The following is a 12,073-nucleotide window of genomic DNA, read 5'->3' as shown; positions in this document are numbered from 1 at the left end:
TCAGTCTCCCCTCTCCTCACCACCTCCCTCAGCTGTGGCGGGGGGCTCTCTTCTCCGGGTGCCTTCCCAGCCACCTCCTGGCCCAGCCATCCCTAAGCTCTGAAAGAGGGATTCTGAGGGCGAAGGTCAGAGTCTATAGAGCCGGTCCTTCTTTCCCTACCCCAAGGTAGGGAGACTTTGGGGAGGTGGGAGAAGGTCAGAGACTGCCCCCATCCAAGTTTCCCTGCCCCCCAAGTCTCAGCCCTGTCCTGGCCCAGTCCCCCCATTCCAGCCTCAGCTTCCCCCTCCCCTCATTCCTCCCATTATGATTATTTTGCTCTCCCCTTGATTACATCTGCTTCACTAGCTCAGAAATAAAGATCCTTTGAGACTAATTTTGCACCCCCACCCCCAGCTCCCCACCCCTTCCCTCCTCCTTCCCTCTAGACTAGGGCTCCCTTTAGCTCCTTTCTCACCGGCTGGAAGACATTGAGTTCCTTGTCTAGGGAGCTGGGGGGTTGATGGGAGGGGGTGCCAGTGGATTGGAGGGGGGGGTCTCTCCAACTCTGGGACGTGTCCAGCAATCCAAACCTGTCCTTCCTTTGTTCCTACAAATCTCTTCATACTGTCACCACCCTCTGGAGTCTGCCTTTCTCCCAGTAACCAGGGGATTGGGGAGGAAGGGGAGGAGGACCCTGAACTCACTCCACCCCTCAATTCCAGAGAAAGGAGGGAGGGGGAGAAAAGGGAGAAAAAAATGTAATCCCCCCCTCATTAGCCAGAAAGGAAGCAAAAGGGGATAATTATAATTAAAAGCAGACAGCTGTGGATTGCATCTTTTATGTTCCTCCAAGCTTCCTCCCCACTTCTGCCACTAGTACCCAAAAACCTGCACAACTCCTTGAGCATTCCCCCCCACCCCCACTGGTTTCCTGAGAGTGGGGTGTGCTAGGAGAGTAAGGTGTGGGGGCAGATTTGGGGAAGGGGACTCCACTTCCTCTCCCATAGGCAGCACCTCCTTAAATATTTCATCAGGGCCGAGGATATGGAGTCATCCTTTTCCTATTCCCCAACCGGTACCCCAAAGCCTGGGTCCGGGGGAGGTAGGGGCATTTAAGTGATGATAACTAATACAACAATTTGGGGAAATCTTTGCTTTCTCTAAAAAATAGTAATAACTTATTCATAAAGATATTAATTCTAAGAATTAAATAGCACCTAGAGTATTTTCTCACTGAGGCATCTCCTTTCCTCCTCCCTTGGAGAGACCTCAAAACATAGGAGTGGTAGCTGGAAGCCAGAAGAGCTAGGATCTGTAAGGGAGTGTGTTAGATCAAAGGAGGCTCATGGATTTAGAGTACACAGAAAGGCACACAGATACATATGTATACTCCATAATTTTCAGGGCAGTGTTGCTAGGCCTAACTCTGCTATCCTATGTATTTATAGAACATGATCATAGGCCAGAACAGCAGGGTAATTATAGCAATATTAGCATATATGCAAATAAGGTAACCTATATACACTGAATGGAAGCAGATTATTATTTATTCCCCCCCCCCCCACGTGCTTCCTTCCCTGGTATCAGCTCTGGCTTCTCAGAGCTGCACACCAGCAATTATCTGACATTATAAGAGGGGGTTGTAGCCCTGGAGGAGGGGGCTGAGCAGAGCAGGACAAGAAAAAAAACTATAGGCAGGTTTTATCTCATTTTACTCAATGTTATTCTGGGAAGCCTAGAGAGGGGCTCAGTGAGAACCTTTTGATTAACAAAGGGAGGGGGTATGGAGAGACAGAGACCTGAGAACAGAGACAGATGAAGCTAGAAGAGCTGAGAAGCAATGACAGAGACGGAGAGAGCCAGATCCACAGTTCAAAGGAGTGGAGAAGCCAGAAACCAAGTCGTAAACTCACACAGAAAGAGACACAGACACGAAGAATCCAGATCTGGAGAGCAAACAAGGATCTGGAGGCGGGAGGGATGGGCTTTCCAGGTTCACTCAGGCTTGGGCTTGGGGCAGCCCCAGGGCCCAGACCTTCCCTGTCCTCTGCTGGCTCCAGAGCCCAACCCATACTACCAAGTCCTTTGCCCTCTTTCTACCACCTAGTAAATGGTCAAGGGACCCAAGCAGAGGTTTTTGGTGCAGCATGTATTCCAACCATTACATGATAAGCACAAATTCAGGTAGGAAGTCCCACTCTCCAGCTTCCTTTCTCCCACTAGGGTTGTGCATCCCATTCGGTCGCCTCTCCAGCTAGATCTCATGCTTGGGTCTCTTGGGAGTCAGTCACACCACTTCCTCCCTTTTTATATTCTATCCTTCTTTTACTCAGACATTATTTATACCTCCACAGTTGGGAAGTGGGACCTTGATAGTTTTCATTGCTTTTCCTTCATATTGTTCCCAGGACTTGCCCTACTGAGTTGGGTACCTCTTGCTTTACCTGGCTGCGTGGGATTCTGCTGGCACATGGCAGCCATGGGCCTCACATTACATGGGATTTCGGAGCCTCATATTATATATTCTTCCCTCCCTCACACTCAGAAGCCTCCAATCCCCAGGTGAATTAATGGAGTATCTCTGTTTGGCTCCAAAGCCCTTTTCACGTGCCTTGATATTCTTGCATCTCCATTCTGTTTCAAATGTCTCTCTCCAGGTACCACCAGCAATGTGGCAGTATGGCTGTCTCTGTTTCAAACAAAAACAAAAACAAAAACACAAACAAAAAAAAACCTTTGCCCTTTTGAGGTAAACTTCAAAGAAGGTAATATGGGAGAGAGGGGATTACCAAAATTGTGGCAGTGTCCGAGGCCCAAAATGCCTGCTCCTGAGTGGCAGGAGGATGAAGAGGAAGGATCCTTGAGAAACAGAAACAGACACACAAAGAGACAGCAGCCAAAAGACTGAAAGGAAATAAAATTTCAAAGCTGCACTTAGATTTTTACACAAAAATGAAAATGTGTTGTCACAAACCAGCAGAATGGGTAGGCTTTATCACCAATGACCTCTGCATTACAATATGCTATGTATGTGTATTTATATCTGCTCTTGGATCTGGCTGTGTTTCTCTGTGGCCTTATAACACAGGATAGTAAAAGAGCCAAAGAGGCAGTGAGAGAAAGACAAATGGAGCAGAGGGGGAAACTGAGAGAGAGGCAGAGATGACCCAGAGACAGCAACCTTCGAGAGTGAAAATGAAAGGCTCTAAGAGGCACCAGAAACCCAGCCAAGGACAGGGCAGCCCCAGGCACTGAGAGCCAGCCAGCCCCAAAGACCACGCTTTCCATTCACTAGCTCACGTTAGAGACCTGGGATGGGGCCCTCAGTTCTGCCTGTTTCTTCCCTAGGCTCAGCTCAGAAATGGTGCGCAGATTTGCAGCTTCATCAGGCACATCCCTCTGCATGCATCTGGAGTCTTTCGGACAATGGATCGAACCCTCCCTGGGCCGCCCCTTAGACACCCATCTCCATGCAGCCTGGCATTCCTCGATGGGGATTCGCCCTCTTGGTGTTTCTATTTTGAGCTAGGCACTTTCCTGCTGCTGTGGATTTCCTGTAATGTCACTGAACTCCAAACCTATGGAGCTCTGTGTGTGCACATAAATATCTTATCTTCTCTCCTACAAAATTAATCTCCCTAGCAATCCAATTGGACATCTGTAAACCACACATTGCCCTGTGGGGTTGTCAGGAGCTGTCTGTGCATGGAGTGGGTTTGCGTATGGCATGAACACGTTTATGTTTTTACCCGGCACCGTCTATATGTACCGACACCTGCCTGCAGTCAGGCTCCACTATTATCCAGCATGTCTGGCCACCACTGGTGCTGCTACGGCCCAGGGCATCTTCCAAAACTAGGACTTCTGCGGTGCAATTCAGATAGTCTTTTACCCCAAAATTTCCCCCACCCCCCTGCTAAATCTGCCAAAACTCCCCTTTTTATGACTTGATAATATATCAGATACGCCTGTTTCTCCCACAAACCAGTCTTTCCCCATAGAGTTCCCATGGCACCAAACAATCGTGGCTGCCCTGGAAAGGAGACAGACCTTGCCACAGAGGCTCAGGCTAGCACGCCAGCTTGATAACAAAACCTATGAGCTGGAGAGATTTTCTACTTGACATCTCCTTAAGTGTGTATTGGTACCTATATTTGTATACATATGTTACTTTTATTCTTAGAACCATATACATCTCCTCTGCTCATTTTCACAAAAATAATGGTCTCCATGTGGGCACCTGGCCAAACACTGGCACTGTGTGTGATACATGTGGCACAGAATACATACTGGCACACATATCCCATGCCTGCTTTATACTCTAACATGGTGCCATTTTCTTGGTGCAGTGCCCGCTTCTGTCTGCTTCACAGAGGGTTCTTTAGGTCTGATGCTCATTTCTGGGGCTCAGGCTCTTGGGTTGGGGCTGGATCTCTCAGCTAAACAAGCAGGCAATATTCCTCACCTCTGGAACCCCACAACCTGAATCTAGGCAGAGGCACTGAACACTGGGTGGCTGTGGACACGGCTACTGCTGTGCCTGCTGATGAGACCAGGCAGGTTCCTTTCCCACAGCCTATGCTCTCCCCAGGGTCACCATTGCTTTGAGTTAGCACTGAAATCCCTCGGAGCTGCAGTATGTGTGTCTTCCCGCATCTCCGCGCTTTGTGTGTGTGTGTGTGTGTGTGTGGCTTGGGGCTGTAAGTGTGACATTTGTTGATCTCGCTGTGTTTGTAGGTGAGTGCTGTGTACGCGCGCGCCCTTGAGTCGGCTGTGAGGCTCCGTGTCTGTGTAGTTCGTGGACGTTGGTCTGCTGGCCCCCGAATCCCAGTGTGTGTGGATCTGTGGCCTCTACGCGTGAACTGCGGGTCTGTGCCTCTGTCCCTGGGCCCGGTCAAAGCCAGGCCGGAGCACGCCCGTGCAGCCCCCGCCGGCGCCCCTGCCTCTTACCGCCGCTTTCGCGGGCAGCAGCGGCTTCGGCTCCCGCTTCCGACAAAGTCCAGGCTCCGCAGCGATGCGGGGCTCGGGCTCGCCAGACGGCGCCGAGGGGGCTCCGGGTGGGAAGGGCAAGGCGTGGGGGCACCCTCGCTTCCTCCCCAAGGCGGGACGACTGCGGAAGCCGCCGGACGCTGGGGTCGCACTGCCACGGGCGCCCAGGAGAGGAAATGAAAGCATGAGAAGAGCCGAGGGAGGCGAGAAGTGAGCAGAAGAAAATAGAGAATCGGAAACAGAGAAAAAGGAAAAACAAAACCCACTTGAAAAGAAATAAAACGTTAAAACAAAAGCGATAAAATAACACTAAATGAAATAAAAAGGAAACACACCAAAGGCATTTAAAATGCTAAACTAAATTACGGAAAAGGCAAGGAAACAAAGTGGAAAAGAAAAGGCTCCAAGGCGCCCGAGGCGAAAGGGGGCCTAGACGGGGCGACGCGGCGTTTGAGAGCTTCGGGGATCCCGGCAGCTGCGGCCGGCCGAAGCCCAGCCCTCGGGGCCTCCTCTGCTCCCCGCCAGCTCCTGGGACCCGGGTCGGGCGAAAAACTCCGCTGGAGGGTCTGTTAGTCCCTACTCCCCAAGTCCAACAGCGGCGGCACTGAGGACCCCATACCTCCGCTGCCCCTCACCTCTGCTGCTGAACCCATCGCCGGGGAAAATAAAACCAAAAATGATCCTCGGATCCCCCGCCTGGCAGGGTCAGTTGTCCCTAAGGTTCGTATTCTTGGCCGAAGGCCCCTGTAGACCCTCGCGGTGCTCAGCAGAGCGTCGTCGGGAAAACCCTAACTGGGTGAGAGTGGGGAACTGGGGACCTGCGCCCGCGCCGCTCCCTGCAGCGGCTCAGGGCTCCAGCCCCAGGCGGGAAATCCTGACTGTGGTGCGGGGACTGGGGGCTGAGTAATTAATAACCGGGAGAAGCTAGGATGTAAGGGTAAGGGGAGCCTGGCAAGAGGAGGAGAAGGACGATGTGAGAGACAGAGAAGAAAAGAGGAGGCCAAGATAGGGGTGGATAAGAGAGGAAGAGATGCTGGAGAGAAGGAAACAGAGAGATACATAATGGAAAAGAGAGAGAGAAAAGGTGGTGGAAGGGCAGCAGGCAGCTCAAGGAGTTTGGCCAGAGGCCCTGACACCTCTTTCCCTCAAGCACTTTTGCCAAAGCTGCCAAATTCTGCATTTAGACCATGGGTTTCCAGTAGCAGATGGAAAGGCCACAACTCGGTAGCCTGCAATAGGCTCTAGAGAGTTAGAAACATGTAAACCCTGCAGAACTGTCTGTGGCTCTCAGAAGCAAAGAAAGGAGATATAGAGACTGTGAGGCACTAGGGAAGCTCTAACATCTTAGGGCAGGGAGAAGGTTCCTAAGAGACAGACCCAGCAAGCTGAAGTCCTTCGATCAAGGTGCAGAGCCGATTCCGAGATCCCAACCACCAAAAAGCTGGCTGAGTTCAGAGCTCACCCATAAGCCCCAGCAGATTTCAGTATCCTGGACTCAGTGACCATTTCACTCCCAGAACACCTGAATAAATACCTACCCTGGTTCCCTTCACCCCCCACCCCATATCCTCAGTGTGAGGAATGGGCTGCTAGGGCCAACTATATGGGCTTGGCCAAGTCATTTCCTCCTTTATAAAAGGAGAGTCTGGGGCTGGGAGTCACCAGTCCTTCCAGTGGATAGATTATCAGAGCCAAGAGGCAATGAGACCAACCTGAATTTGGCGGGGCACTCAACATCCCAGAATATTTTGGATGTCATCAGTAAACATATTGTGAATTAAATTTTAGCAAGGTATGAGACAGCCTGAAAGAAAGCCACCAGCTGTGGAGGTTGGAGATGAGGAGTGGGCTACTTCTGTGGAAGAAACCCAAGAGAACAAGGAGCAAGAGGACTTCCCAGGAGGGCGAATAGCCAGACAGGGTGCTCTGGGCAGAGGGTGACATAAAGGCTAGACAGAGGGTGCAAGGTGTTGGGAAGAACACAGTCTGCAATGGCAGCTCCACCACTGGAGCTGGAGCTGGAGCTGGTTGAGTGACTGGAGCTGGTTGAGTGACTGGAGCTGGTTGAGTGACTCAGCCAGTTACCTAAACTCTCTGAGCCTCCCTTCGGAACAGGTAAAATGGAGGAGAGGAAACCTACTTTCCAGGGCTATGAACTCAGTGAATTAATGTACCCAGTGTGTACCACTTTGGCGCCTCATAGACACTCAAGAAATAGTAACTTTCTTCCAGTCCAGGGTTGTTATGTCAGCCTTTTGATTTTCGGATTTTCTGGGGTGGGGGGGAGGAGAGGGGCTTGGGAGACAGGCAATGACTGTGGCTTGCTGCCTCTCCTCTCTGCCTTCTTGTTTTAACCAGTCTACAAATCCTTGTCTCAGCCTCAAATTGTCTCAAAGAAACAAATACATACATAACAATGTCACTCTGAAAAAATGATAGTAAAATAAAATGAAACATACTTCAGTACATTGAAATAGCCTAAAATAAAATACTGTACCAGTTGAATTCCTCCTGGAAACTCCACCAATCAACGGCTACATCTCTTACAATTTAATACACTCAAAAGTGTTGGAATTTCATTTGAAACAGAATAATTTGTGCTGCCCTTCTATCTGCCTCCCCCACGACTTTCCTTATTTATGTATTTATTTTCAAAGAATTGTGGGGATTCTGTGTAAGGAAAAATGCATTTGTGTTTTGTTTTTTAATCCTCCAAGTTAAATCTATAAATTTGATACACTTCCAAGCAGATATCTGTTAAAGAATGAATGAAATGATAAAGTTTTGGAAACTACTTAAATGTAGTAGTTAAAAGAAAAATTTAGACATATTTATCAACATGAGTAGTTCTCATGCTATAAAGAGCTCTGTCACTTACTGAAGTAGGCCACCTTAGGCAAGTCACTGACTCCCTCTAAACCTGCTTTCCAATTTTTCCGAATGCCCTCCTCACCCTTTCTGCACATCAAAGTTTTCTTATAAACTGCAAAGTGCTGAATGAATGCAAGATATCACACATACTGCAAATACCTCTTACAATCCTACCTACTGCACCACACCTCATACTGAAAGGGTCTCCCATATGCCCCCAACTCGGCAGCCCAGATCCTCCAGATGGAAGGGATCCTAGGCCTGGAGGCACTTGGGCTCTGGGGGATTGAGGTGAGTTAAAAGGATGGAGGGTTGGGCAGAGAAGCTCATTATCACCTTATCTCCCCTTTCACTTTTCTCCCGCCTCCCCAGTCCCTGCCCGGAGTTGCAGTTTGTCGTTCCCCCTTCTCTTGTCTCTTTCTCTGCCTGGCTTTCAGGTCTGTGGAGGGTGCAGGGAGTCCTCCGAGGCTGTTAGTGTCAGAGTGGGAAATGGACTGAGGTTACACTGGGAGGGATCACCTGAATTCTAAGAGGAATTTTCCGACCTTCCAAGGCAGGAGACCCAATATCAGTCTCTCCCCAAACAAGAGTTCCCCCGAACACCCTGGGAATGGAAAGGGTTGGAGGCGGAGGATGTTAGTGAAGACATCCCAGCACACCCAAGAGAGGGAGCAGAGAAAAGAAGAAAAAAGGCTCCGCGAGGGCACTGGGAGAATTCTTATTTCTGTGCGCTCTCAAGAGGAGAGGGGCTTCCATCGCTCAGCTAACGAACTTCTTCCCAAATTCTCTGTGCGAGATCTGGCTGCTCCCAGAGGGGGGTCCTTTCTAACAAGGTGCCCCCGGGCCCTGCCCCTCCCTCCCCAGGAGCTGAAGCCGCCAAAGGTTCGAGGAATATAATGGATCATTTTCCAATTTACCAGGGTCTTAGAGATTACGCCGCTAATCCCATCAAAGACCATCTGCTTACATTGTCCCTCCTGAGCCAAAATAAATAGATCCTTTACTCTCTCCACTTCAACTCCTCTGGGGTATTGTAGCGGGAGAAAGTTCGACAAGGCCCATCCCATTTCCCCCTCCCTCCCGCTGCGGGCTGGACAGAAAAGGAGAAAACAAACTTAGCTTGTCTGAGGTGTGAAAGGTCACTTATGCTCCTGACCTGCATTCTTCTCAGGAGCCTGCGACGATGGGAATCGGGGAGAGGGGCGGGCCCGGGGCTCTGGGGGTCTCTGAGGATCAGCCCCCTGTGGAGATGTGGGACAGGCTGTTCTGTGCCCTACCGTCCTGCTGTCTCAGCTCTGAGGCCACCTTGCCCCGGCCCATTTTTGGTCTGTCTTTTTCTCAAGTCTTTTGGGGGTTTCTTCCACCTGTGACTGTTGGGATACAATTGAAATCTAACTTTCATCCCTCCCTTGGCAGAACTGTGGGGAAGAGGACTCAAAAATCCACATAAACACTAATTTGATTCTATCTAAAAGTAATTTCTTCTATCGGCTTTTCACATTTATTCTCTTGTTATTACTCTGTTGCCAAAATGGGCTTCATAAATGGCGGAGAAAGAGACTTAGGGGTCTCCTCATGGGAAGTTTATGGCTGAACCAGGAGGAATGTGTATGTGCAAATCGGCTCCAGGAATTAGATCATGCAAGTCATATAATAAAAGGTGATAACTGCCATAGAAAATAAGTGAAAAATAAAACAGAATAAGGGAGTGAAGGATGGGGCCTCATTGAGAAGATGGCATTTGAACAAAGACTTACAGGAGGTGAGAGAATTATTCGAAAGGAAATCAGGAGAAAGAGAGTTCTACACACAAAGAATAGTCCGTCTCTTCCCGGTTTCCTGTGTCTTGGGCGCTTCTAGCTCATTCTGTCTCTCAACCATATTTTTTAGCTGTTTTTAAACAGGTAAGACAGGGCTCCCAGCAGATCTGTTTGGCTCCCCAGATCTGCCAAACAACTGCCGCTGGCTGCTTGCGGCAACTGCCTCAAACAAACTTGGTCTCCAGAAGAGGTACGTGCTTTACTTTAGAAAAGCAGCATACTGACAGAAACCACACAGACATCGGAGTCAGGAAGATCTCAGTTTGAATCATCTCAGCTCTGCTGCTTACTAGCTAGGTGATCTTGGGTCCGGATCCTCAACTCTCTGACTCTCCGTTTTCATCATTTGTAAAACAGAGATAATATCTGCCTACCTCACGGGACCACTGTGAAAACGCGTCAGTTAATACACAGTTAACTGGTACAAAACACTGGTGTGTGCTCTGTACAAATCACTCTGCCAGACAGAGCAAGGACTCTACCCCAACATGACAGAGAAGTTAGAAAGCGCTTGCTCAAGAAAGTTAACAGCAATTATATAGCATTTGCACATTTAGAGACACAAAATTAATTACCCAGTTATAAGATTTGTTCATTTGGCAAGTGTCACTCTATGTACAAAGCACTAAGAGACACAAAAGGGAATGAGGCATATGCCCTGGTTTAAGAGTGAAGACAAGGACACACATTACTGGTGTACACAGCAGGACATGATATGTGCTCAGAAAACAGAATAGAAATTCTGTGGAGAGAGCATGAGACAATGTTCAATTGGGATAATGTGGAAGGTTTCATTAAGGAGGTGGCATGAACTGGGTCGGCCTTAAAGGATAAATAGGGCCCAAACATTGGGAAAAGGAGAGAATGGGAGAGACCATGCTTGATGATAATGTATATCAATAAGCCTTGAACATTTAGGTAAGTATGAGCTCATCATGAACCAATACCATCGTGTAGCTGCTAAAAGCTAATGCGGTCTTTGGCTCTTTGAGGGGAAGAATCACATCCAGATCAAGAAAGATGAAAAATGTTACTATTCTTTGAACTGGCTTCATCTGAAGTGGGAACTGACATAGAAGATCGCACTGAGAGGGGGATTAGCCAACAACAGCGAAGAGTCTCTGCAATATATAAGGGGTGTGACCATGGGTGTGTTACTTCACCTGCCTCATCTTCAGTGTCCTTATCGGTGAGTAAAGTGAGAATGACACTGCATAGTAAGGGAGGGTTAAATGAGAATATATGAAAGTATCTACCAAAGTGCCTGCCACATGGAAAATACAAGACATGATATCTATCTTTAACTATTTACTAGGCCATTGTGTAGAAGAGGGGGAGACTAATAGTGCAGAAGAATAGATGAATGGGAAATAAGGAAGCAGATGAAGGTTGGCATGAAGAATAATGTACAAATGGTTAAAAAGGCCAAATATAGAGAATATTTGGTCAAGAATGGCCACCCATCAAAGACATAGAAGAAGGAATTGCTGATTTGCGTTAAGTGATTGAACTAGCTGTTTCTAACATTCCGTCCAATGCCAAGGTTCTAACACAAAGCAGTGGTTATGGCAGTGGTTATGTCAGCTTAAACTGAAAACCATAAGCTTCCTTGAAAGTTCCATGAAGGCAGGAATCATGCTCATTCGGTTAATTTCTCTACCAAGTGCCCGGAAGGGTATAACAGATATTTGATAAATATTTGTCAGAATGTATGAATAAATGTTCTGTTTCAAGTGCTTTATATGCATTATTACAAAGACAGTAAGCATTATAGTTCAAAGAAAAAATCAAGGAAGAAGTGAGGTCTGGAGGAAACAGGAAGGGTCAAGGGAGTCATAGCCCATAGAGAAAACAGGCTAAGATGGTGGTCTTGGCTCCATTGTGCTAAAGGAAATGGGGGTGGGGGGAGCATCGCTGGGCTGCACATCCATGGGTGGCTGCTCAAATAAGATAGTGAACAGAACAACAGAAGGCATGGAAATGATATAGAAAGTAGAATTTCATCTTAGAGTTACAAAACCAAGCAGAGTGAAGCTGAAGGAAGGCAACATCTTTCTACTGGGATGACGTTCGTGACAGAAGACTTGCATTATGATGGCACAGGCATGATTAACTCCCTGCTTTGTACCCTAGTAGCTTTTCAGGGTTTCCTGGAGGAGATGAAGGTTTGCCCAGTGGCCTCTGGCTTTTGGCAGAGGCTTCTTTCTTTTCTTTTCTTTTGTCTTTTTGCCATTTCTTGGGCTGCTCCCACGGCATATGGAGGTTCCCAGGCTAGGGGTCTAATCGGAGCTGTAGCTGCCAGCCTACGCCAGAGCCACAGCAGCGCAGGATCTGAGCCGAGTCTGTGACCTACACCACAGCTCACTGCAACTCCGGATCGTTAACCCACTGAGCAAGGGCAGGAATCGAACCT

Source organism: Phacochoerus africanus, chromosome 6 (assembly GCF_016906955.1).
Source record: "Phacochoerus africanus isolate WHEZ1 chromosome 6, ROS_Pafr_v1, whole genome shotgun sequence".
Taxonomy (NCBI): Eukaryota; Metazoa; Chordata; class Mammalia; order Artiodactyla; family Suidae; genus Phacochoerus; species Phacochoerus africanus.
Note: the sequence above shows the minus strand (reverse complement) of the source record.